A 25,281-nucleotide genomic window follows, 5' to 3' on the forward strand; every position below is an offset into this window, starting at 1 on the left:
AAAAGAAAGAATGACATATATAAAAAGAAAGATAACCGGATGCCAAAAATATAGAAAGTAAAAATAAAATTAGAAAAGTTATGTTTTTTCGGTCTTTCCAACTTAGAAAGAATCTCTGAAAGTGTTTGATTCTTTTATTGGTGATAGTTTTTTATTTATGGAAAGATTATATATTATATTGAGAAATTATAGATAAATTTGTTTTATAAACGTGCATCTATTACATAGATAAATTTCTAAGTTAAAAAAGATATTATATTTGAGATCTGAAAAAGAAAAGTTTTGGGGGAAATTTTTTTAGATGACTTTTACTTATAAGATTGTTATATTATTAAAAATATTAGTTGATAAAATTTATTTAAAATTTAAAATAAATAAAGAACAAAATTAACAAACATACTACTCTTTAAGATATCTATTTTCGAATTTTTTTTGAATTGAATATTTTTAATCGAGTTCGAATCCGAATTCGAATTCGAATTTGGTAACTATGACATCGCTTAATGCCCTGTTGAAAAAGGAGATGGGTTGTTATTGACCTGCCTCATTCTTCTGAAGCAACACACCAGAGATGGTGTGCTTGAAGGCAAAAGAGAAAATCATAAAATCCTTTGAAAAATCTGGATTGATGAGTAGAGGTGCTTGGCCTAAAGCTCTTTTGATATCATTAAAATAATTCTTTGCTTTCTCAATCCACTTAATCTCACTCCCTTTCTTAAGCATATTCGACATTACTTTTAAAATCTCTGCAAAATTTGGAATAAAACGCCATAGAAAATTTACTTTACCTAAGAAAGATTGCACCTCCTTGTTTCTTGGTTTCTCAATCTTTTGGATTGTTGTCACTCTACAGGGGTCTATTTGGATGTCGTCCTTTGATACTATGTGCTTCAACATCTTGCCTTCCTTCATGGTGAAATGGGACTTTTTCAGATTTAGAGAAACTCTGAATTTCTTGCATTTGCTAAAAATTATCCTCAAATGTTTCAAATGGGCAAATTCAGATTTTGAGAAAAAAGTAATGTCATCTAGATAAATTACCATGAACTTATCTCTTTTTTCAGCAAAAATTATATCCATTGCATGCTGGAAAGTAGCTCCAACATTCATGATTCTGAATGGCATCTTAGAATACATGAATGTACCCCATGGCGCGGTGAATGCATATTTCTCCTGATATTTTGGGTAACCCAGGTTCTGATTGTATCCTGAAAACCCATCCAACATAGAAATCATTTTTGCGCCAACCACCTTCTGTAGAATGTGATCCACATTCGGTAAAGGATAATTATCATTAAATGAGACTTTATTTAAATTTTTGAAATCCAAACACAGGCGAATTTCCCCGCTTTTCTTTCTCATTGGCACCAAGTTTCCTACCCAATATGAAAATCTGAGTGGAATGATGATTTTTGCAGCGAACCGTCTTTTTACTTCTCTCTCAATCAGTGGCAATAGCTTCAGATTGATCCTTCTTAACTTTTGTTCAAAAGGTTTCTCATCTTCCTTAAGTGGTATAGTATGATGGATGATGGTCTGGTCATAAATCTTCAAATCTTCATACCTCCAAACGAATATATTAGCAAACACTTTCAACAATTATGCATATTTTGGTTTCTGGTCCTTTTTCAAAGTATTAGAAACTTTGACTACCTTTGGGTCATTGTCAGTCCCCAAATTGTAATCTTCCATCTCACCATCACTTGTCAGAATTCTTGGCTTAAATTCCACATCATTAGAATCGAACAACCTTTCTAAAGGAACCAAGCCTCTAGGAACTAGATTGTTACTTAATTGATTAATTTCCTGTCCAAACAAAGTGTTCAAAAATACTGTTAATTTAGAATTTTTGTCTGTAGTTTCATCTTCATGCTTGTCTATTTGAGTGTTGATAAATTCATCTGTTCTTTCAAGAAATATTTTAATTTTTTGATCGTCTTCAAAAACTTGCCTATGCTTTGTGTTATCCTAAATAGAAGACCTATGTCTAACATTGATCTCATACTTTTCATTTGGATAAATTGGAATCTTGAATGCACTAGCAGTTGTTGCTAAAGAGTCTGTGATTCCATTCTCCTCTCTTGGTACGAGTGAGATTTCATGTTCAAAAAAGAAATTAAAAAATAAATCCCATACCTCATTCCTGTAGGCTCTCATTCTTGGATGCTTATTTTGATAGGTACCTTTGACTTGGTTCACAATCAGCTATGAATCCCAAAAAATGTGAATTTTCTTTTCCTTTTTCTCTCTTAACAGATTTAGCCCAATAATGAAAGCTTCATATTCTACCACGTTATTTGTATAGTCAAAATACAATTTAAATGAATGTAATTGGCTTGCACAATTTGGTGGAACAATCCATACTCCCGCTCTAGAACCCTTCTCGCAAGTGGATTCTTCAAAGTGTAATTTCCAGACTTCATCTGAAAATTTCTGAACCTTTTCTTGCTGAATATTAGTTTCATTTTTTTCTAATGTTTCTCCTGTTGGAAATAATACTGAGAGGGGGGGTGAATCAGTATTATCAGATCAATCAAACTTTTTCAATTTCATACTCAGAAACATATACGCTACTTCAATTAAGTGAACCAGCGTGTACACGCTACTGTGTCTAATGAAACTCGCGTATATCCAGAGATCTTATAATTCAGTTATCTTAATCTTCAGTAAATGCATCAGATCATCATTAAGCATATTAACAGTAAACAGGTGCAGAATAACAGAACAGAACATCACACAAGAGCCACACACATGAACACCATGATATAAGGTGGAAACCCAATGTGGGTGAAAACCACCTGCTGCAATTCGTCTCTTTCTTCTTTAATAAGAAACTTCTTTTACAATGCACTGGTGCAGTCATTTACTAGCACGCAGGCTGCAACCTGCAGAGGGCTACAACCCTCATAGCTTTTGTATTAGCCGATCCATTTACTAGTACGTAGGTGCTAACCCTACAGAAGGCTACAACCTTCACTCGTTTTCCAGCTGCTCCTGGAAGGGAGCTACAACCCCCTTTGGCTCTTGTACTGGCTGATATGTTTACCAGTACGTAGGTGCCGGCCTACGATCTTTTCCGGGACCACGTTTCATACATTTTCATACTGGATCCATAAGTCTCATTGAAGCTCAAAACAATCATCAAACCCTGAATCACTGAAACCCTGTTAACAACAGTCACCAGAACACAGAGCAGACACAGAATTCTGTAATAACCATCAGATCCATCTGCAACTTCAAATATCAAGCTTTACAATGTATACGCTACTTAGATGAATCAAACCCGCGTGTATACGCGTTTTTGCCAAAGACAACCCGCGTACAGATCTAAAAATAATTTCTCATAACTTGCAGCTGTACCAGACATCAGTCATACTCATAACACTTATAGAACAATACATGCGTCAGTATGTAGATCTAGAATAAGCATCATAAAGATAGTTCATTTCAAACCATTTGATCCCGATCTCTCCTTAGATCTTGTTCTCCATCAACCGGTGAGATCTCTCCTTAGCTCAGATCAAGCAATGCATCATCAACCCATAACCCTGCATACTGGATGTAATGCTTCATCAGATATTCAAGACATTTCAGATACACTTGCCTAATGATTTCCTTCTCCTTATATAGCCTTAGGCCTTGTTCAATACCAAGGGCCACAACCATAGAAATCCAATACCATCAACTTCAAAACTAGGGATCAACACGTCCGTCGAGACGCCATGGTCCAAAACCATAGGCACAACTTCCAAGGACTAACCGCCATGGACCAAAGGTACGTTTTCACATACACGCGCTTTTACTGAAGCCAACCTGCGTGTACACGCGACTTGGTATATAGTGAACCTGCGTGTATATATTTTCTCTTCATGCTTGTAGTCTGATCATCAATTCTTTATTGCACTCATCACCTGTACCTTTCTCTGAGTGAGTTGCCATCAAGGACAACACTTGTCTCATAATGCCAACAATCTCCCCCTTTGGACTTGATGGCAAAGCTAACTTGTCACACTTAGAACTATCATCTGATTCCTTTGAGTCGTCCTCCATTAGTCACATCTGATATCTCTTCTGAAGATTCATCCAATTATACATAAGTGAGATATTCTTCTATGAGAGGGTTGCCATCAAGTACAACACATGCATCATAATGCCAACAATCTCCCCCTTTGGACTTGATGGCAACAACACCAAATCACTCTCCCCCTTTGACATCAAGGGCAAAGGGTGGACCAGGATATTCTCTTCCTTTGCTGAATCATTCCACTGTCCATACTCCCCCTGAGTACCTGCTGAAATCTCTGAATAATCTCCTCCTTTGTATATGCCAAGGTGTACCAATCTGTCCATGCTCCCTCTGAGTACATGCTGAATCTCTGTACCGCTGAAGTGTGCTGTTCATGCTCGTCTTGACTGTAGGCAAGATCTACAAAAGATGTTCTTCAAGAAGAACATGACTCTATACATCATAAAAGACCTTCCTATCACCAAAGACTCATACATACATCCATCTCTCAACTAAGTGAGGATATACAAACATTGACTCATCCACCCAACCAAGTGGGAATACATCAAAAGTTTACATATGACAACCAATCATATTGCATCAATCATCCCAGGCATAGTGGGGAAACCAAAATAGGCCGTTACATGACCTTGACACCATGAAAGAGATACCATAAAAGAGATATATGACATAGAGACGAAATATCTAAAGTAAGACTTATGAATGTAACCAATAGCATCTGATAATCACCATTCAGATCAGCAACCAAGAGATCCTTCTGTTCTCCTTTCGCCTTTGTTCCACCTGAATCAACAACAAATGTGAACTAGAACCAAAGGCTTTAAGATAATGCCAACAATGCATCATTGGAAGATTATCTGCTCCCCCTGAACCTGTGCCAGATGATCTCTGTTAGACCCATATCAGACTTTCTGCAACCAACATCTGTCCCTGCTGATTTTCTTCAAAATTCCATATACGCGTCTGTATCCACATAAACAGGCGTATATACGCGGATAGGCCTTATGAAACTCGCGTACAACCATTTTCACATCAACAACCTGTAAATGTCCTGCAGCAAGGTATGTCTGAACATAGATGTCAACTTCTCCTTTTAAACATCATCATGTAAGCACCATATATGCATCATCAAGAAATCAACCATAAATCTGATCTGATCATTAACTATGTAACCCCAAGAGTCATATGAGAGTTTATCATAGACAACTCACAACCACATCATAGCAAGATATATCATTTAGCCATATAAGAATCATCACCAAGGATTATTAACCATAATGCCAACAATGAATTACTAAAGGCATATGCTCCCCCTCAACCAGTGCCATCTGTTAGATCTGATCATGCATATATCAGCAATAAGCATCAAAACATCATCATCCTCAAGTTAGGATAAAAAACACTTCTAGACATCATACAAGTAACAAAACATTTCCACACATCCTCAGCAAACTGTAACCAATAGAGCAAATAACAGACTGAATCATATCAGATCCTTTTTCTGATCCTGTCCCCACTGCTTTTCCTCAGACTGACATATACGCGACTTTGCAGTGTCTAACTCGCGTATATACGCGACTTCCCTTTAAGTAACTTGCGTATGAGATTCAGAATACTGAAGTTTTACACTTTCAGCTCCCCCTGAGTCTGATATGTCTGTGCTGTGCTGTGTCTCAGTACATTGTGCTGACTGTACTTCCTTCTTCCTCCATATCTTCAAGTGTGATGAGGTTTTCTCCTTTCGGTGTGATGTCCATCCTTTGTTCCTGCATTCCTTTGCTATATGTCCAAGCTTGTTACATGCATAACATCTAACATGTTTCATGTTCCTCCTGTAGCAATCAGCAGCTTTGTGACCATACATGTTGCAAGCAAAGCAATATCCATTAAAGTACCTTGATTGAGATGACCTGTCCGCATAATAGTCTTGAACTCTTCTTCTTCTACATCTAGCTGCAACATGTCCAAGATTATGACATACATAACATTCAATATTATTCATAGGAGGAGTAACAGATTTTCTTTGAAGACTTTCTTTCCTTGGTTGATGATGAGATTGACCTTTCATCTCCTTGTTGATCATTTTGGATTTCTCTTTAGAGTTCCTTGCCTCACCTTGTGAACTAGATTCACCTTCAACAGATTCATGGAAACCAAGACCAGTCTTGATAGCAGGAGACCTTTGACTACTAAGAATATCATCCAAGGCTTTAGTACTATCTTGAAATCTCAAAAGTTTATCCTTTTCTTCTAATTTACCTTTCAAGATATTTACCTCAACTTGAAGTTGTTCCTCCTTTTCTAGACATTGCTTCTTCATGTCTTCTCCATCTCTTCTTCCTTCCTCCATTTGTTGCCTTAGATTGAGTATCTCCTTTTCTTGCTTTTCATTCAGATCCTGCTGCATTTGACGAACTCTGAAGGCACATTCCAACTGTGATTGTAAGTTGATGACTTCGTTGTCTTGTTTTTCAATTGCTTGGTGTAGATCTTCATTCTGCTTCTTGGTTTCTTCAAGATCTTCCTTTAGTGAGAGGATCGTGATTTCAAGACTTTCATAATAACTGGATCGATCTCTGAGCTCCTTGATTGTTGTGTTCTTTTCAATGACTTCATTTCTTAGAGATGTTGCTTCAACCTGCATCTTTTGATACCTTTCCTTGCATACCTTTTGATGAGCCTTTTGTCTAGTAACAGCTTCTGTGAGGGCACCACTCTTTATCTTCAGAAGTCTTCCTTGTTCATTAATTTTGTTTGTTAGCCTGTTAAATTCTGCCTCTATTTGATATCCTTCTTCAAGTTGGGCCTTTAGTTTGGTAGCTACTTCTTCGAAGTCACATTCCCTTTTGTTCAATAGATCTTGTTGATCTCTAATTTTGTCTGTCAGCCTTTTAAATTCTGCCTCTATTCGATACTTTTCTTGCTCACCCATAAAAACATGTTCAGTAGTTTCACTATCACTTCCATCTCTTTCACAAGGAAATATAGCAGGAACATCAGAGGATAACACATTCATACCTGATAATGATTCTGAATCTGAAGAACTTCTTATACCTAATCCCCAATCGATTCTCCCACTGTCATAGATCTTCTGAGATGTCTTCTTCTTCTTATGAGCTTTCTTCTTAAGCTTCTTTCCCATAGTTCCACGGATCTCCTTCAAGCGATCAAGCTTCTACCAAAGGACCTGCTCTGATACCAATTGTTGGAAATAATACTGAGAGGGGGGGTGAATCAGTATTATCAGATCAATCAAACTTTTTCAATTTCATACTCAGAAACATATACGCTACTTCAATTAAGTGAACCAGCGTGTACACGCTACTGTGTCTAATGAAACTCGCGTATATCTAGAGATCTTATAATTCAGTTATCTTAATCTTCAGTAAATGCATCAGATCATCATTAAGCATATTAACAGTAAACAGGTGCAGAATAACAGAACATAACATCACACAAGAGCCACACACATGAACACCATGATATAAGGTGGAAACCCAATGTGGGTGAAAACCACCTGCTGCAATTCGTCTCTTTCTTCTTTAATAAGAAACTTCTTTTACAATGCACTGGTGCAATCATTTACCAGCACGCAGGCTGCAACCTGCAGAGGGCTACAACCCTCATAGCTTTTGTACTAGCCGATCCATTTACTAGTACGTAGGTTCCAACCCTACAGAAGGCTACAACCTTCACTCGTTTTCCAGCTGCTCCTGGAAGGGAGCTACAACCCCCTTTGGCTCTTGTACTGGCTGATATGTTTACCAGTACGTAGGTGCCGGCCTACGATCTTTTCCGGGACCACGTTTCATACATTTTCATACTGGATCCATAAGTCTCATTGAAGCTCAAAACAATCATCAAACCCTGAATCACTGAAACCCTGTTAACAACAGTCACCAGAACACAGAGTAGACACATAACTCTGTAATAACCATCAGATCCATCTGCAACTTCAAATATCAAGCTTTACAATGTATACGCTACTTAGATGAATCAAACCCGCGTGTATACGCGTTTTTGCCAAAGACAACCCGCGTACAGATCTAAAAATAATTTCTCATAACTTGCAGCTGTACCAGACATCAGTCATACTCATAACACTTATAGAACAATACATGCGTCAGTATGTAGATCTAGAATAAGCATCATAAAGATAGTTCATTTCAAACCATTTGATCCCGATCTCTCCTTAGATCTTGTTCTCCATCAACCAGTGAGATCTCTCCTTAGCTCAGATCAAGCAATGCATCATCAACCCATAACCCTGCATACTGGATGTAATGCTTCATCAGATATTCAAGACATTTCAGATACACTTGCCTAATGATTTCCTTCTCCTTATATAGCCTTAGGCCTTGTTCAATACCAAGGGCCACAACCATAGAAATCCAATACCATCAACTTCAAAACTAGGGATCAACACGTCCGTCGAGACGCCATGGTCCAAAACCATAGGCACAACTTCCAAGGACTAACCGCCATGGACCAAAGGTACGTTTTCACATACACGCGCTTTTACTGAAGCCAACCTGCGTGTACACGCAACTTGGTATATAGTGAACCTGCGTGTATATATTTTCTCTTCATGCTTGTAGTTTGATCATCAATTCTTTACTGCACTCATCACCTGTACCTTTCTCTGAGTGAGTTGCCATCAAGGACAACACTTGTCTCATAATGCCAACATCTCCCTCAAAACAACAATCATTGAAGATGTGATCCTAGTTCTGTCTCCACTGCATAGATAGGATGATTATCCGGTTGGTTTCTACTACTCACCATATAGTCCATTTGGACCTCTCGGTACAATCTTTCCATTTCACCAAACAACGAGATGGAAGTGTAGGATATGTCCATATGTAAAGTTCCTCCCAATATTGCTGCCCAAGATCAGAGTAACAACATGCCAAATCTAGCTGGAATGTCTGCTACTACTATATCCATCAACACACCCTTAGTAGGAAGCTGAGCTAAGGTGACAACTAAATCCTTTATTAGCCCTAGGCATTTTACTTTTCTGGAATCAAAGAGAACAAATCTTTGTAGGGTCTAGTCATTTGGAGTCTTGGATGGTCCATGACTAACTTAGGAATGAGGTTATGTGAAGCTCTACATTCTAACATGGAATTGTGAAGGATCATATCATGTATATTCAGACTTACCTAAAATGGGGGAACATCATCATTTAAACTAGTGACATGTGGACCAAAATAAATTTAAGAGCATCATCATCTAGGTTTAAAGAATCTTGTGAATTTATGTTGACTTGATCAGTTTCTGAAATTTTAACCACAGTAAAAATTATTTTCCTATATTGCTCATTTCTCAAAAAAGTTCAGCAAAAGGAATGGATACTTTCAACTTATTGATTTTAGATTCCAAATTAAAGGCTGACTGTGATTTTTTTGAATCCTTGGTCTCCTTTTTTTCTTCTTCTACTTTTCTTGGATTTTCCTTCTTAGGCTCCTCTGATTTCTTCAATATATCTTTTCTAGGTTCAACTTGTCGTTCAATTATTGTATTTTGTTGGGGAGCTTTGATAGGGACATTCTAGTTTCTGAGGTTGTACTGCTTTTGAAAATTTTCCACCGCATTATTATACCCCTGCTGATAAACAATTGAATCATAAAGATGAATGTTGTCTTTTTCTCTTGAGTGTCTAGCAGAAATGTCATGTTCTTCTTTGGTGGAAAATACCTGGGTTTCTTTTTCATCAAAACACACAGTTTGACGATCTTCTTCATCAACGGTATCCTCATCAACAAAATATTCTGGAAAAGGAGGCCAAACAATAGGTTATTGTTCTTCAAGAATTTTCTGCTCTATAGGACGATTTTGAGCAACCTGGGGTCTTTTGAAATTCAGATTCCTGACTTGAGGTTGATTTTCATTTCAACGAGGGGTTAATTTATCCACCAACTTATCCATTATTTTCAACATCACATCAAACTTTAAGTCAGGGGATGAAGATGATTCTTCCTTGAAACCTACTCTCCTTTCAACATTCATTTTTTCCAATAAATTAGCCTCCACTCCAATCACATTACTCTGCATTTACTCTAAAGCAGTAGGATTCTTCTCACGAAGATGATAAGCTAACTCAACATCAAAACCATCAGGATAGCGCAATAAAGATAATCCATGAGGAGGTTTGATCTCAGCTGGAATCGAATTATAGATCTTGTTAAACCTAATTGTGAATTCTCTGACAGATTCCCTTGGATTCCTTTTAAGGGCATCATACTCGGCTAAAATTTGCAGGGGATTTTTCTTCACTTCCCATCTAGTGAGAAACAATTGTTCAAACTGCTATAAGGTATTGATACTTGTTGTAGGTAAATATCTGAACCATTTATTTACCTCACCTAATAGACTTTGTGCAAAAAGTCTCAATTTGGCGTCCTCGTGGTCAACCTCTTCTAGATCTATAAAATCGTTAAGCTTGTCTAGATGCTGCTGAGTTGTATAATACCCAATACCATAAAATTGAATCAGACATTGTCCATAATTCAAACGAAGGTCATGTGTTTTCCCTCCAATATCCAACAATGCATATTGAGCAGCCATAGGGATGAGATGTGAAATTATACTAACATCAAGAGTTAGGACAATGAATGTCAAAGGCATTGAGATTGTTGGAATAGAAATTGATGGAATAGGCTTTTGGAAACCCCCAGAGGATAGACTAGTAGTTGAGGCAAACAAATATGGGATGAAATAAGGAAAAGTTGGAAATTTAACAACAACTTCCTGAAGTTCCTCGACTTTTTATTTATTTATAATTTTTGAAAATGATACCAAATCTCAAAATCTTGTGGTAATAGCTCTACTTCTAGGATAGAGGGCCCAGGAGTGAAGGTCTTAAGATCTGTTGGATCATGAATAGTATATGATAGACTACTTTTGGACTTAGATCTAAGTAAATTACTTTCAAATTTAATATCTAACACCAAGTCTTCAAAAGCTTCAATCTTCGCAGGTAGAGAGAAAGACCTTTCTAAATTGACCTTACCTAATTCGCTAGGAGCTTTTTTTCTGAATAAATTTTATGGGCTTGACAAAACCTGAGGTGGATTTGGGTAAGGGTTCCTTCGAGTATAAACACCTATATGGGCCATAACTTTGTCAATAAGAACCCTTCATATTGTAATGTGGAGTTTCCAGAACAAACATCTTGCAACCAAACTGATATACAAATATTTGTTTGCCCTCAGAGGTATGATCTTCAACAATAAAATCGTTTAGAGAATAAATATGCTTTTTGTTACCTGGAAACGACGCAAAAATGTTATCACTTAGGGAAAACCCTTGCCGCAGGAAAAACCCTAAGGTAAACTCGAACCTCTTTTAGGTTGAAAGTTGGCCCTTCAAACCCAGAGAGGGATCTCTCCCTAAAACACAACTACTCGAAGGTCACTATAGTAGAAGGTTTTGCCTTTAAAATTATATGGCCCGATTTAGTTCATAGGATAAAATTAGGATGGGTTGTTTACAAAACACACCATTAGGCATGGAGTCTAGTTCTAACAAGTAATGCTACAAATCTAATGAGCAGGATACAAAAAGCATGATAGCAACAAATCCTTTGACAAATTTAGAGTTTGGAAGAAAATAACTGAAGTGAGACAAAATTATAGTTGATTGAGGTAACAAATACTAATGGCTGAGAATTATGAGAAAGAGCATAAATGAATCCATATCTCATACACTCAGATTTCCAAACATGAAGAAAAGTTTTTATAAACAAAGAGAAAACTGACAGGGGACTACAACACATGAATTTCCTATAAAATGCTCATAAAAAACTGTCATATATTTAAGACTACTCAAATATACTAGAATGAAAATGCTTTCAGTAAAATCCAACCCTTTTCTATTCTTCTAAAAGTTTCTTTATAGACCTTACATCATTTGACTACAAAATAATAGTCTTCATATTAATTACAATAATGTTAAAATATCTAAATATCTCCAAGTTCATGCATGTGAAGAAAAACTTAAATACATTCATCTTTTTCCCAAAAAATATATGTTGGAAAATATATTAATATATAGGTTAGGTGAAATATCTTTCAAACTATCTTCCTTGAAAATAGAAATAGATCCCTAACTAATAGCACAACATCCTAGCTAGCAAAATAGGTCCCTCTGCAAAATAGGATCAATTTTCCACCAAAATTACCTTTCCGTTGATTTTTTCTTTCATTCGGACCTCTTGGTGAAAATTGTTGATACTGCTGTTGTCGGCTTCTGTGTTTTTCTAGATTGAATTTTTCATGGACAGACTGAAGGTTAGCATTTTTTTTTTGTCTGTTTCAAAATTGATGATAGTGGGAGTGTCATTATTTTCGCCTGAATGTTTCAAAATTGCTAACAATGGGAATGTCAACATTTTCGTCTATCAAATTTTCGCTGACAACAGAGATGTCAACGCTCTCTATTTTGTTGTATATAAAACGTTGTTTAACCATGATTTTAGTGATAAAGGAAAAATGTTATTTCTTAAGTTCATAAGCAAAAATTTCAAAATGACCTCCAAGCCTCCTAGTCAAGGATACTAGCTGCCTTGAGAAATACATCCACCTTCTCCAGTATTTGTTTCTTGCTTTGCCTTGTCTCCATAGGACCCTTCTTCATATTTTCTTTGTCTCTTCTCTTCTTAGAGCCTACAACCTTCTTCATGTTGATGATAAGGTCCTTCATCGGCATATTGTCAACATCAATGACCTCTTTCGCCAAATATGGGTTATTTATGAGTTTAATTTTATATCTTAATTTGTTTGTTGGCCTTGTATGGGGTCTTTTTCCACCTTTAAAAACTTCAAACAATGTTTCCTCATCTTGGGTTTCAATCTCAGCCTCCTTGCCTTTAATAATTTCTGGTTTAGTTGTGTCTGCAGGGGAGGCTTCAACAGGTAGACTCACAACCTGGGGAGGGTTGATATCAGTAGGTAGGTTTATAGGAGATGCAGGGTCTGGTTTATTGAGCTTGACAATGCCAGAGGATGTAGATGGGACCTTTATTTTTTTTGGGTGGGAGTTGGCTCAACAAGGGCTTTTCCTTTGGTATTTTTCCTCTTTTTAGCGGTATTTGGCCTTCCTCTTCGGATTTTATGGGGTTGAGGTTGAAAACCTCCCCAAAACAGAAAGCAGTTCCAAGTCCTCAATGCCCTGGCTAGTTGGTTTTCAATTATAAGTTTGATTAGGTCTTGTGATATATGAAATGGGAGGAGGGGTCTGTTCGAGCCTTGAACCTAGCTGTCATATGCCTAAGACTTTCTAGTAGATAAAAACAGGGATTAATTCTAATTTGACTAGCTAGATGTGCAAGGAAGTAGAAGTGATAGAGGTGTACTTGATTGAATCTCCCTTTACAGTTGAAGTATTGCTGATAGAGGCGAAGAGGGGCATGCCATTTGTCTGACCTTTGAACTCATATTTCAAAAAGAAAGGGGCATCGATCCTTGCCAACACGTGACTATGAAAAATCCTTTCTCCATTTTCTGGTAAGGTTGTGGCCTCAACAATTGATTGATTTGTAACTATAAAAGACAGACCCCCAACCTCCACATAATTTCCTTCAAAATCCTAAGCAAAAGACTGAGCCACTACAACATGGTATTCAATGCAGCGGTGAAAAAACTCACTCCAACTCGCTTGCTGAAACTATTGCTGGATATCAGGAGATATGTCCAAAAAATCCAGTGCTTTGGGCTCATAATGATTTTCTTTACCTCCTTTTCCCATTGCGCTGTGTGGTCTTCCCGGGATTTGATCCTGAATCCCTGTGAGTAAAACGGGTTCAACAATGCCAAGTGTGATTAACTCCAAACTGAAAACAAAGATTACTGATGGTACATGGTAAAATATCTTGACATGTGGAACAAAATATTACAGCTATGTAGGTGAATGATTACAGAGTTGAGGTGATAATTATGAACGAAGTTCATATCATATGGTAAAATTATTACAATAACATTCACTCATAGCGGCTGAGAACACTTATTAACCAATACCTTTTTACCCCTTCGAGCTGGATAGAGACACGTTTTAATGATATTGCTAACGCTGACATGGTTGGCATAATCACAACCTTTTAAATTTATTTATTTTTTTGCCGCTGACGTTTGTTCTGTCAGTCAAAATGGAATTCTCGATGAGCCCATTATCAATGAATTTCTTCAGTAGACTATATCGGATCACTAAAACGCTGATAGCCTCGCTATCAGTAATTTCCCTGTTTATTACATCAAAAGCGCTGACACTGAAACTGTCATCCTTTTATGAAAAAACCTTTAAAAAACAAAGTTTATTGTGATAACAGTATGCATCTTGTTGAATGTGTATTTTTATTTTTCTTTTATGATCATTGTTACCTTGTGAACTATTTTGCAAGTAATGAATATTTTCTTGCTCTTGTATATCTCTTTTAGGATAGTACTATTTCTTTTCTTCTAGAGGCTCACTCTTTATTTTCCCTTCCGTGAAAGTACCTTATATACATTGCAATTGTATGCTTCATAGTGTCAACTTGCTTTTTTCAAAGGTTATGTGCATACTCTCTTATGTTGTTTATTGCATCCAAGGAAAATCCCTAAGATAATGGTGGTCAAGCCTAATATCTGTATGGGGCTCCTACTCCAAACAGTGTGAGGTCTAATTGGGACTTTATTTCGAGGAGACCCCCTTTACTGGTGGATTTCCAACACCGTCAAAATTAGGTGCTAGAAGGAGGGCCATATGACAAGTTGATCCCATGAAGTCTATTTTGAACCTCTCATCTTAAATGGATTCTTCCCAAATCATAATCCCAAGGTGTTTCACTACAAGTGGAAACCTTACAGTACCACTTAATTAATTCATGACTTATCACATTTGAAGTTCAGTGGTGAGGATGGACATCTATAGCTAAGCATACACTTTAGTTTCTTAAGTTTTGTAATTTTCATGAAGTGGATTGTGAAGATGTTGTTTGTAGATTATTCATCCTCACTTTTGAAGGTCGCATTAAGCAATGATGTCATACCTTGCCAAATTCTTATATCCATTCATTCAAACAAATTTTCAATGAGCTTCATCAAGCTTTTGATGGTTACAACTATCAAGATGTTTATAAAAGGATTAGTCGAGTTAGAATGAAATCCAATGAATTGTTAGAAGATTTTCTTGATCGGTTTCTTTATCTTTGTTATGAGTTTCCAGAGGAAGATGTGGATTAGGATTTTATGAGTGAAAAGTTTTAGTATTTGGTTCAGGCCTCTATTGAAAATTTTTAATCTGAATCATCTTCAACCCTCATTCCAAACTTTGTTTTCAAAACTCATCCCAGTAATGAGGCACCTCAAATATTAGATGAATTTGATGTCCCTTTTGCCCCTTCTCCTCCTCCTTTTCCTTTACCAAATAGAGTAAACTCATGTAATAATTTTGAAGTTGGGAAACTTGAAAGTCAGATTGTTGATCCACTTATTCCAACCAAATTCCTTCCTATGATCAACATCTAATCTAGAGGAGCTTTGAATTTAATGACACATTCATAAATCCTAATGTAAAGGTTGATCCCTTTGTTTCCCAAGATGACATTAATGTGCATAATCTTAATCTTAAATCTAATATGATTGAAAACATTGTTTCTTAAAGGGATACCTTTCAACCTTTATCATATACACCTCATGGCTCCCTATTACTCGATTCACTTGGTCAACCCACTCCATCACCATTTGCTTCAGATACCCTTAGTTCTCAATTGGCTAGTTCAAGTGGTGATCAGATGCAAGATGGATATGTTTCACAAGTAAAGGGGAAAAAGGATGAAGATTCATTCTATCTTACTTCTCTTTCTCAAATCCATCTATGTTTAGATGATCCTTCCACATTTTTAGCTAATCAAGGATCTTATGATCCTAGTGATCATTCAAGAAAAAATCGATCCCTTGATCAAAATGGAGGCTTAGGAACCATCACCGTGATCACAATGGCTCCATTGATATACATGGCGTTGAGTTCCCAAATACATATATCGGTTTCTTGATTTCTCAAACAAACTTGAATATGTAGGATCTGGAATTCGGTATGATCATAGAAGAATTTATTACCAGAATTTCTTCTTCTCACCCTCCCTTGTCCCTTAACACATGTAATGAGACAACAAATGGAGAAAATGTGTTATGCACTTTGGATCCACCATCTAATCCACCGAATTTCAAATTGAAACAAGGTGATGAGGTTGTGTGTGATGAAGAAGAAAGTAATTATTTTATTGAAAATTTATTGTTTAATATGTTTACTGATGATGAAATAGCCATTGAAATTGTTGATTATAATAGTTTCCATCTGATTCATAATGATCTTGCTAAAACAATTAATGATAGTTGTATTCACACAAATTTTGACCTGACCATTCTTTCAAAGTTCAATCATCTGACATTTGAAAGTTCATAGACTTGTCAAGAAGTCAAGGCACTTCAGCTTCAGTTGATGGTTATGTCAGGTTCTCGCAATCCTGATAAGATCTCTGAACTAGGTCAAGTTATAATTATCTCACATGATTCTTTTCTCAGCATTGTTTCATTAGACCTAAGCTCACTCTTGAAGGATTTTCAATGTTTTCAAGTTAATCATCTTGATCCTCAAGGTAGAGTTAATGGTTCCGACAAATCACTTGGTTGAAATCAGGTTTGGAATGCATACCTCACACATATGTATTTACATTTGTAAAACCTCTATAACTGGCACATCTTTATCTTTGGATGATAGAGGATGGTATGTGCTAACTGATATATCTTACTGACATGCTAAGAATTGTTATCTTGTTAATTATTTTCCTGCTTATCTATCTAATGATAGTTGTTGGCTTAAATATGTTGATTGCATCAAACCTGTGAATTTTTACAATTCACTATCTTACCGTTTGGATACTTTTCAAGAAGTTGAGGCACTTATATTCTTGTTGATGGTTATGCTAGGTCCTCATGACCTTAACAAAGTTTCTGAACAAGATTGGGTTATCTATTTCTTATGAGATTCTCCTCATAGGGCTAATGCATTGATTAATTGTTTATCTCTACAAGAATTTCAATCCTTTCAAATAGGTTGTTTTCAGTAACATGATCCAATTGTTGACTGGTTGGAAGAGTTGTACCTCACAAGCTCTGTTGTTAATCATAAGTTCCAATTTTATCTTGAGCTTAATGAACATATGGATGAAAATGCATTTGCAAGCTCCCTTTATCAAGGTAGATCTACAAGTTGGATAAAGCAAGTCTTTATAGCATATTGTTCTTCTTACAGACAAGACCATTTCAATTTCTTGTGAAAATTGTTTAGGTAAACATATTTATCTTTGCACATTGTTTCATAATGGTTCTAATTTTTTTATATACATATGTTTGCAGGTCGAGAGAAAATTTCATGGCTTCATTGGAAATTTGATTTCACATGATCCTAACCTTCTAGTTTAGATAGATTAGGATTTAGGTTTATTTATGTTATTTTTCTTAGTTGCATGCTAATCATGTTGGCATTTGCATTACAATACTTTTCCTACACACTCTTTATGTAATGTTCCCAATTTTTGTGAGTGCAAAATTCACTGGGTTTTGCCAATTTTTGGTGATATTAAATAAAAAGGAGAAAATATTATTTTGTGGGAGAAAAGTGGAAATTATTATTTTAATGAAGAATGGAGACAAAGTAATATTTTATTAGTGGAAGGTGGGGACCACCAAGGGAGAGGACTAGCAATTATAAATAGAGCTTGGAGGCCTCCATTTGTGATCTTTGATCATTTGACAATTCAACATTAGTTCTCTTGAGCTGCTTAGCCAAGACAACCATGTTGTTCAGTACAAGGAATTTCCAAGCGGGGTTTCCACCCTCATTTTGGAGAAATTCGAGTGTCTTCCTAGTGAGGAAATTTGGGGAGCTCAATTTAGAGTTTCCATTGGGCATATTTGCAAGTTATTTCAGCTAGGCTGAGTTGAGAGAATTCTTGGGGCCGAAATTCTACATTTTTGGAAGTGCACATGGGTTAGAGGAATAAAGGTTGAGGAGAGATAAAGGTCGGAGATTGGAGGTATTCCTCAATGGAGAACTTAGCCAAAGTTGGGAGAGATTTCTAGTGGTTGATTTGGGCATAATTCAACAGTAGTAATTTTGTGGGGCGTTATCTGACCAAATTGGCAATTTGCACTTACTGGGGCTCACTGGGGATTGGTGGATTCAACCAAAACCCTTTCTGGGTTTTTGTGGGTTTATTGAGAGGAGTCTATAGATAATTTTACAGAATTTTTCAGGCAATATTTAGACCTGAAATCCCAATACTTATAGCAGGGCGAATTGCTAGTTAGCTGGGGAATTTGCACCATTTTGTGGGTTCGACTTTGGCTTGGAGGTAGACCAAAGCCTTTCTAGTTTTTTTTGGGTTTCGAGCAAGGAGCACTCTCCTAATTTTATAGAATTTTGTAGGCACTCTAGAGTGTGAAAATCAAGGGCACGAAGTCAAGCAACAATGTAGTTTTGGAGCAACACGCAATTTTCTAGAGGAGCTTGCTATTATAGTTGTTGAAATTCTTATATTCATCATCTGGTGCTTGTAGCTTGCCTTATGCAAGCCTAGGTGAATTTTATCCAACTCATTTGAAACACAACACCATTATTAATAAAATCTTGGCCACTTTGTAGATTTGGAGATATTTCTAGTTTATGTTTATGCATTTTTGAAATTTTTGTGTTATTATCTTTGGATGAATTTGTTATCATTGTAAAATTTCCACATGATGCACTGTGATGGGTAAACTATAGACAAACCCATGGCTCAAGGGAGAATAATTATCATTGAGGGAAAAATGAACCTCACCCACTTTGATGGTTTAGCTAGGAGTTTTGTGAGAAAATGGGTACAAGAATTGGACACACATTTCTGGCTAAACTCCGTGAGGGAGGCAGACACTATTAGACATGCCATTAGATGGAGATTCTATGGAATGGTGGTACCGAGGGTTGATCCCTTTGGGTAATGTACATATCACATCCTACAAAGAGTTCACACAGAGGTTCGTGGAGATATTTGACCGAAAGGACACCAGATCCCCTCAAAGGGAGTGGATAGGATGAGGAAAGCTAGAGGATGAGACCAGGAGGCATTTCTATTGGTGGAGACCGGGCTTTAGATGTCAGAAGATCGAGGAGGAGGTTGAGCAGGAGGATAAGCAGGATGGTGAGGGGCACATCGATATACACGTCTGGCGCAAGAGTCACCATTGTTGGAGGCCTCTTTGGTAGCTCCAGCTGACACCTTGATTGAGGGAGTAGAGCATACACTCGAAGGGCCATCTATTTATGAGATGCCAACAATTGATGAGGTACCCAGTGCTATGACCCAGTTTCTAGACGATGGTCATCCACAACAGGTTGATGAGGTGCCTGGAGGCATATTTTTCATTGACGAGGTACCGAAAGAGATGGAGGTGTCCAGAGTGGTGACTGAGTTTACAAAGGATAACTGCCCTCCATAGTTTCATCAGTTGCGGGCTAGCCTTCTAGCAATGAGAAAGAAGGCCATGATAGTGTGAGAGGCCATTCTACAACAGAACGAGGAGTTGGAGGGCATGAGAGTGGTTTGTGCTGAGTCAACGTCCAAACTGACTCGTGTTGGGGAACAGTTGGGTTCCCTAATGGTTCAGTTGAAGTGCATATTGGAGCGATGGGGCAACCCTACTCAGACATTACAGGCCGGTAGCACTAGTAGGTTACATTAGAGAGGGAGAGGCAAAGTCACCTCGATATATTTTATGTGTTGACCGAGATGGTGAGATGAGGTGACATGAGTTGTGTAGGGTGCATCCTTGTCAGGATAGAGGGTTAGTTCCATGTACGAGAGTTTACGCTCTCGATCCTTTCCTTGGGGTTGGATGGCGAGAGATATTGAGTTGGTATCTAGTGGAGCTGGCTAGGAGGTTAGATGCATCCATGGCTACAACTCAGCGGAGATTGTGGATTACCACGGGTGCTCGAGGGCCAGACTGTTGTTGGGATCCAGGTGGGATTCTCCATCACATCATGGAGTTGGTAGGTCATGGTAGTAGCTATGTCATGGACTCAGTGGTTGGGTACACACACCTTTTCATATCCCCTCCAAAGTTCCTAACAATACTAGTGGCAGGATGGATTGGCAGAGGAGCAGGCAGATTTCATGAGTTTCCATGGCATATTGATTGTGTATGGAGTCATAGGTTGATTAGCCTACTCTTTCAGGAGCTAGTAGGAGGAGGTGGCATCGACAGATCACCGGAAAGGGCATTACATGGAGACGGTGCTCTGTCATTAGTATATTGGACATTGGAGCTACTGAGGATAGACACAATAGTGTCATTCCCATTGGCATGTGAGGAGTCAGACCGCTCAGGTCTTTCAGGGAAGATGGGGAGATGTAACCCACATCATGGAGGGATTACTAGCAGAGTGGTGGATGTGTTGGCACATGCAGGATGGCATATGATACAGGGTGGTATGATAGTAGGAAGTGGTACCTAGGGGTACACAAGGATATTCCACATAGTCAAGTCTTATGTAGAGGGATGCGATCTAATGCATACATACCCAATTTTAGAACCTAGCATCCAGTGTTGTATAAAGGTATGCGGTGGTGAGCAGTGGTCTGTAGAGGAGCATGGAGATGTATGGTTGTTTGATGTAGCATGTTGGCTTGCATTGAGCGACTCACATCACATCGCGTACACGTGGGGAGAGCCAGATACAGTGACAGAGGCAGGATACGAGACGATACAAGATGGTACATCAGTAGCATGGGGTATCCAGTGGTGTACAGGGATAGGCTACACGGTACAATGCCAGGTTGAGGACTATAGGGATACTTGGTGGTATGTAGGGGCATATGGTGCTCTACATCGAGGTCTTGGAGGGTTTCCTCCAAGGAGACTTATGGATGGAAACATCGGGCATACCTTTGGGTGTACTTCACCTAGGATCAATAGGGACGCAAATGAGCGATACTCGATGGTATCCATGGGGACTCACATGATTGTACTTCTTATACATCACTTACAGGCATAGACATTTTGGTTGTTGTCCTTTGAAACTCTAGGCGTGAACAGCTGGGGACAAGGATCTCACTTGAGATATTGGGATGACACTCAATGCACTAGGGGAGAGACTTCTTAGTGGTGGCATTAGGTCGGTGCACGAGTTGACAACCACAGGTTGGGGGATGATGTGATCATGTACAGGGGTGGCATATCATTCATCAATGAGCCTACACCTTGGGAGTAGGTCATGAGGGAGACATGTGTCACTCTTTCCACAGGGCATGTCAGAACTATGCATGAGCATAGGATACCATGTACGATTGAGGAAACTTTCCAGTATGTCTTCCAGACATTCTATTGGCACACTATCAAGAGGGTGGATGGCAGGCTCAGTGGTGATGGTTGGTGATGCAGGAGCATTCAACCCAAGAGAAAATCATTGTAATTAAGTAGACATAGGGGGTCATGTATTTTTAGGAAGTTGGATTCCTAAGTGATGAATTAATGTAATATTAGGCTTTTGAGTGCATAGAATAGGAATTAAATTAGATAATGTGAGGATGTTGTAAATGCTCTCAAATAAATGAGAACATGAGTGGATAATAAAGACAAAAGAGTTAAAAGTCAATTAGGACTCTTAAAACAGTTCCATGATGCAAGGAACTAGAGAGAGCACTTAGGAATTAATTGAAGTAGAAGTGGACATAGAGGATTTAGGAATTAGTTCAGTAGATTTAGGAAGGGAACCAGAATTAGTTCAACAGAGCTTTCTGGTATAAATGTAAGCCTACGGGCAGAGTAGAGGAAGGAGGCCACAATATTGAAGAACAGGCCTGTGAGAGACAGAGAAGTCTCGATTGTAATCAGTTGTTCATATTTATATATATAGAGGTTCATTCAGGAATTGTGTAAGTGTGTGAATGAATATCGAATGATTGAATTACATGTAAACTATGAATTTGTAGGTTCTGTGACAAGGTTGTAGGTAGAAATCTGAAGGACGTGTAAAGGAGCAGAATGATTCAGAGGAATCACAAAGGGATATTAGAATCCAACTGAAGAAACAGAGTGAAGCTCTGGATAGGTAGCAAAGTAAGAATTTGCTGAGGAGTTAATCTCAGAGAATTTGAGTAGTGGAAGCAGAAGACCAGAACCTTTTTAAGAACCGAACCACAGAGGGGAAATTGAAGAAATAACGTAAAAAAATAAGTAAACAGAGTAGCAGAGAATTGAAGTATGGTTGCACAGCAGCCGTTATATCTTTAAGATCAATGGTCGGGATCAAATCAACACCAAAAGGTCGCATCGCAATCAACCAAAGGGAAGAATCAAACTTGGGCAAAGGAAAGAGCGATTTGCAATTTGGTAGCCAAACCTGAAACCTTATCAAACGTAACCGATAATCTTATCGAGGCTGTAAAGCATATCGGATCAGCGGTTTCAAGTCGAAGAGGTCGGATAGTGGATATGTTGATACGCTGATAGCGATATTGCCAATCGGAGATCAGAGGTATCAACGTTTCGGAGATCGGAGGAGCGCTGCGATAAGGCTTTGAAGTGGGAGTCGGACCCGGTGATATTTATATATGCGGGTTTATAAGATTTGAGATCCAGCTTTGTGTTCCGACAGAGTTTTCCTTTGTATTTCCTGTTGAGTCCTGTGTATTTCGATATTTTGTTGTCCCAGGGTTTTTAAAGGAAAAGCGAAAGATTAATGCTCCCGATAGTGTAAAAGGCTCCAACAGGGTTATATGGGCGCGTTTGTTATATTTGAAGTCTGACAGTTTAATCGCATATCGGATGTGGAGGAGGTGTGTATTATTGTGACCCGCAGAGGCATTGATACCCGATTGCAATAAAGGTAGAACCTCGAAAGACGTGCAGAGGCCGTATAAAGCAAAAAGGTATGTTTTGTGGCATTTCCTTTGTAAAAGGTTTTATAAGGAAAATAGTGCTGATAGAAGGTTTTATGCGATAAATATATATTAACCAAGCATAAAGAAGGGAAAGGTTATATATATGCGGTTAAAGGGATAACAAAGGTTAGGAAGGGGTTTTAAAGTCCCGATAAGAAGGATTTGAATGAAAGGTCAGAAATAAAGGTTAATGAGGGTTTAAGCGGGGTGATTAATTTCCGATAGAAAGGAAAAGGTGGGTTAATGTTTAGACTTTGTTAAGTCTATGAATCATTCCACATAAGACTAAAAGAGGGCCTTAACCATTTATGGTTGAAGATTTGACTCCTTTGAGAGTTAAATACCTGGGACTAATGTGCTTATGCATTTTTATGCATGCTGTGGGTGTAAGCAGGGTTTCCCTGCATCATTTGGTATCAGAGTAGAATTGTAATCAGAGCGGGGAAAGATTTCCTATGAAAAGGAGTTTGCACACAGAAGAAGGTAATGTGCATAAGTTAATTAATGAATGATAGAGGCTACAACAAAAGATTGTAGGGGAACTTTTGAAGTTCTTGGGAGATTGTAGTAGTTCCAGTAGAGGTTTGGAGTAGATAAGAACAAAGGATTCCTTAAAGAAAAGTGAGAGCAAGATTGCTTAGTACAAGTTCTGAAGGAAAGAGGACTTGGAGACCAAACAGAGGACAATCCATTCAAAGTACAAAAGAATGGGAGAATAAGATCATACATAGATCTTGGAGGTAAGATAGTGTGTTTTGTTTCAAATTGAAATTGAAGATTGTGGTTGCAAATGAGGCATCCCAGCAAAGGACAGTAAGAGAAGCTTTGTGAAGAGAACCAGATGTGTTCTTGAAGACAGAGTAAGGAAAACACTCTGAAGGAGAAGTGGCAGTGAACCTGAAGAATCCAACAAGAAGTTGTACAGAGATAGGACAATTGAAGTGTTCTCAAGAGAGAGTGAGAGATTGCAGAAGCCTAGAAGAAGCAAAGGTGTTGCTCAGGAGGAGGTTCCAGATAGAGGACTCGTGCTTACCAAAAGAATGAGTGAGGAGAGCTTAGCGAGGTAAGATTGCAGCCAGGAGGACTAGCTGTTGCAGAGGTTTGTTGTAGATGAGTGAGGAGCTCATGAAGAAAGAGAAGAAGATGACTACTGATAGTCATAGCAGAGGTTCAGAGAGAAGCCACAACAGAAGATATGAGAAGAAGAATGACAAAGCAGATGGCAAGAGACTAATTCAAGAGGAGATTGACAAAGAGTTGGCTGAGATGAGAAAAGAACTTTATGTGTTAACAATGCAGCTAGAAGAAAACCAGAGACAAGGTTTGGTATTAAGGAAGAAGCCAGTAGAATGGCATGAGATGCAGAGAAGGCTACAACCAAAGCAAGTAAAGTGGCCAAGGGAAAAACTCAAGGAAGTTGAGTTGGAAATGGAAGAGTCCATTTGTGAACCAAAATAGGGAGAAATTTTGGGAGAAAGTGAAGACTACACTGAAGCTAAAGAATGGAGATCAAGTGAAGATCTCATGGACTATTGGGATAATTCAAAACAACATGAAGAGATGTTGACTAAAGATGAAGAGCTGATGTATAAGGCCATCAAGCCTTGCGTTTTTGAACCTAATAGTTTTGGTGTGCTTGCAGGGTGCATAGGAGAGGATAGACAGCCTTGTGAAGCTGTCGAAAGCATGGAGGAGTATCTTATAGAAGATGAATAATCTGAAGTAAAGCTGAATAGAGCTCTTGAACTGAAGTATGAGGAGCAATGTGTTTTAGGGGATAAAAGGTACTCTAGAGCAGCAGAGTATGATGAAGAAGATCTCTCAAATGAGGAAAGTATTGAGTTGTTACAACAGAAAGAACTCATTGAAAAATTAATAATTGGAGCTCTTACAAGACAAGAACCATTCCTTGTGAAGGAAGGAGATGAAGTTGAGTCTGAGGAGCTGAATCATGTAGAAGATTCAGATTAGCAAGGAAATTTGATGACTGAAGAGTCGAGTAAGACCGCCAGGTCTTATGGTTTTAAAATTAATAATTTGTGGATGATTGCAGGTATATCATAGGAGAATGAACAAACTTTAGAGTTTGTCAGAGAGAAGGAGAATAATCTGAAATCTATTAAGATCAAGACTGAGATGGCAAGATCTCAGAACTAGAAGGAGACAGAAGAATCACCTGGGATCAGGCAGTAGAATGTTAGAACTATCATAGAGGAGGAAGATGGCAGTCTTATTTCAATGAAGACTGAAGAAATGTTGTCCTAAAGAAATGATCCATTGAATGTCATTG

This window comes from Pinus tabuliformis, chromosome 6, assembly GCF_031772625.1.
Source record: "Pinus tabuliformis cultivar Carrire ecotype Pingquan chromosome 6, CPIR1, whole genome shotgun sequence".
Classification (NCBI taxonomy): domain Eukaryota; kingdom Viridiplantae; phylum Streptophyta; class Pinopsida; order Pinales; family Pinaceae; genus Pinus; species Pinus tabuliformis.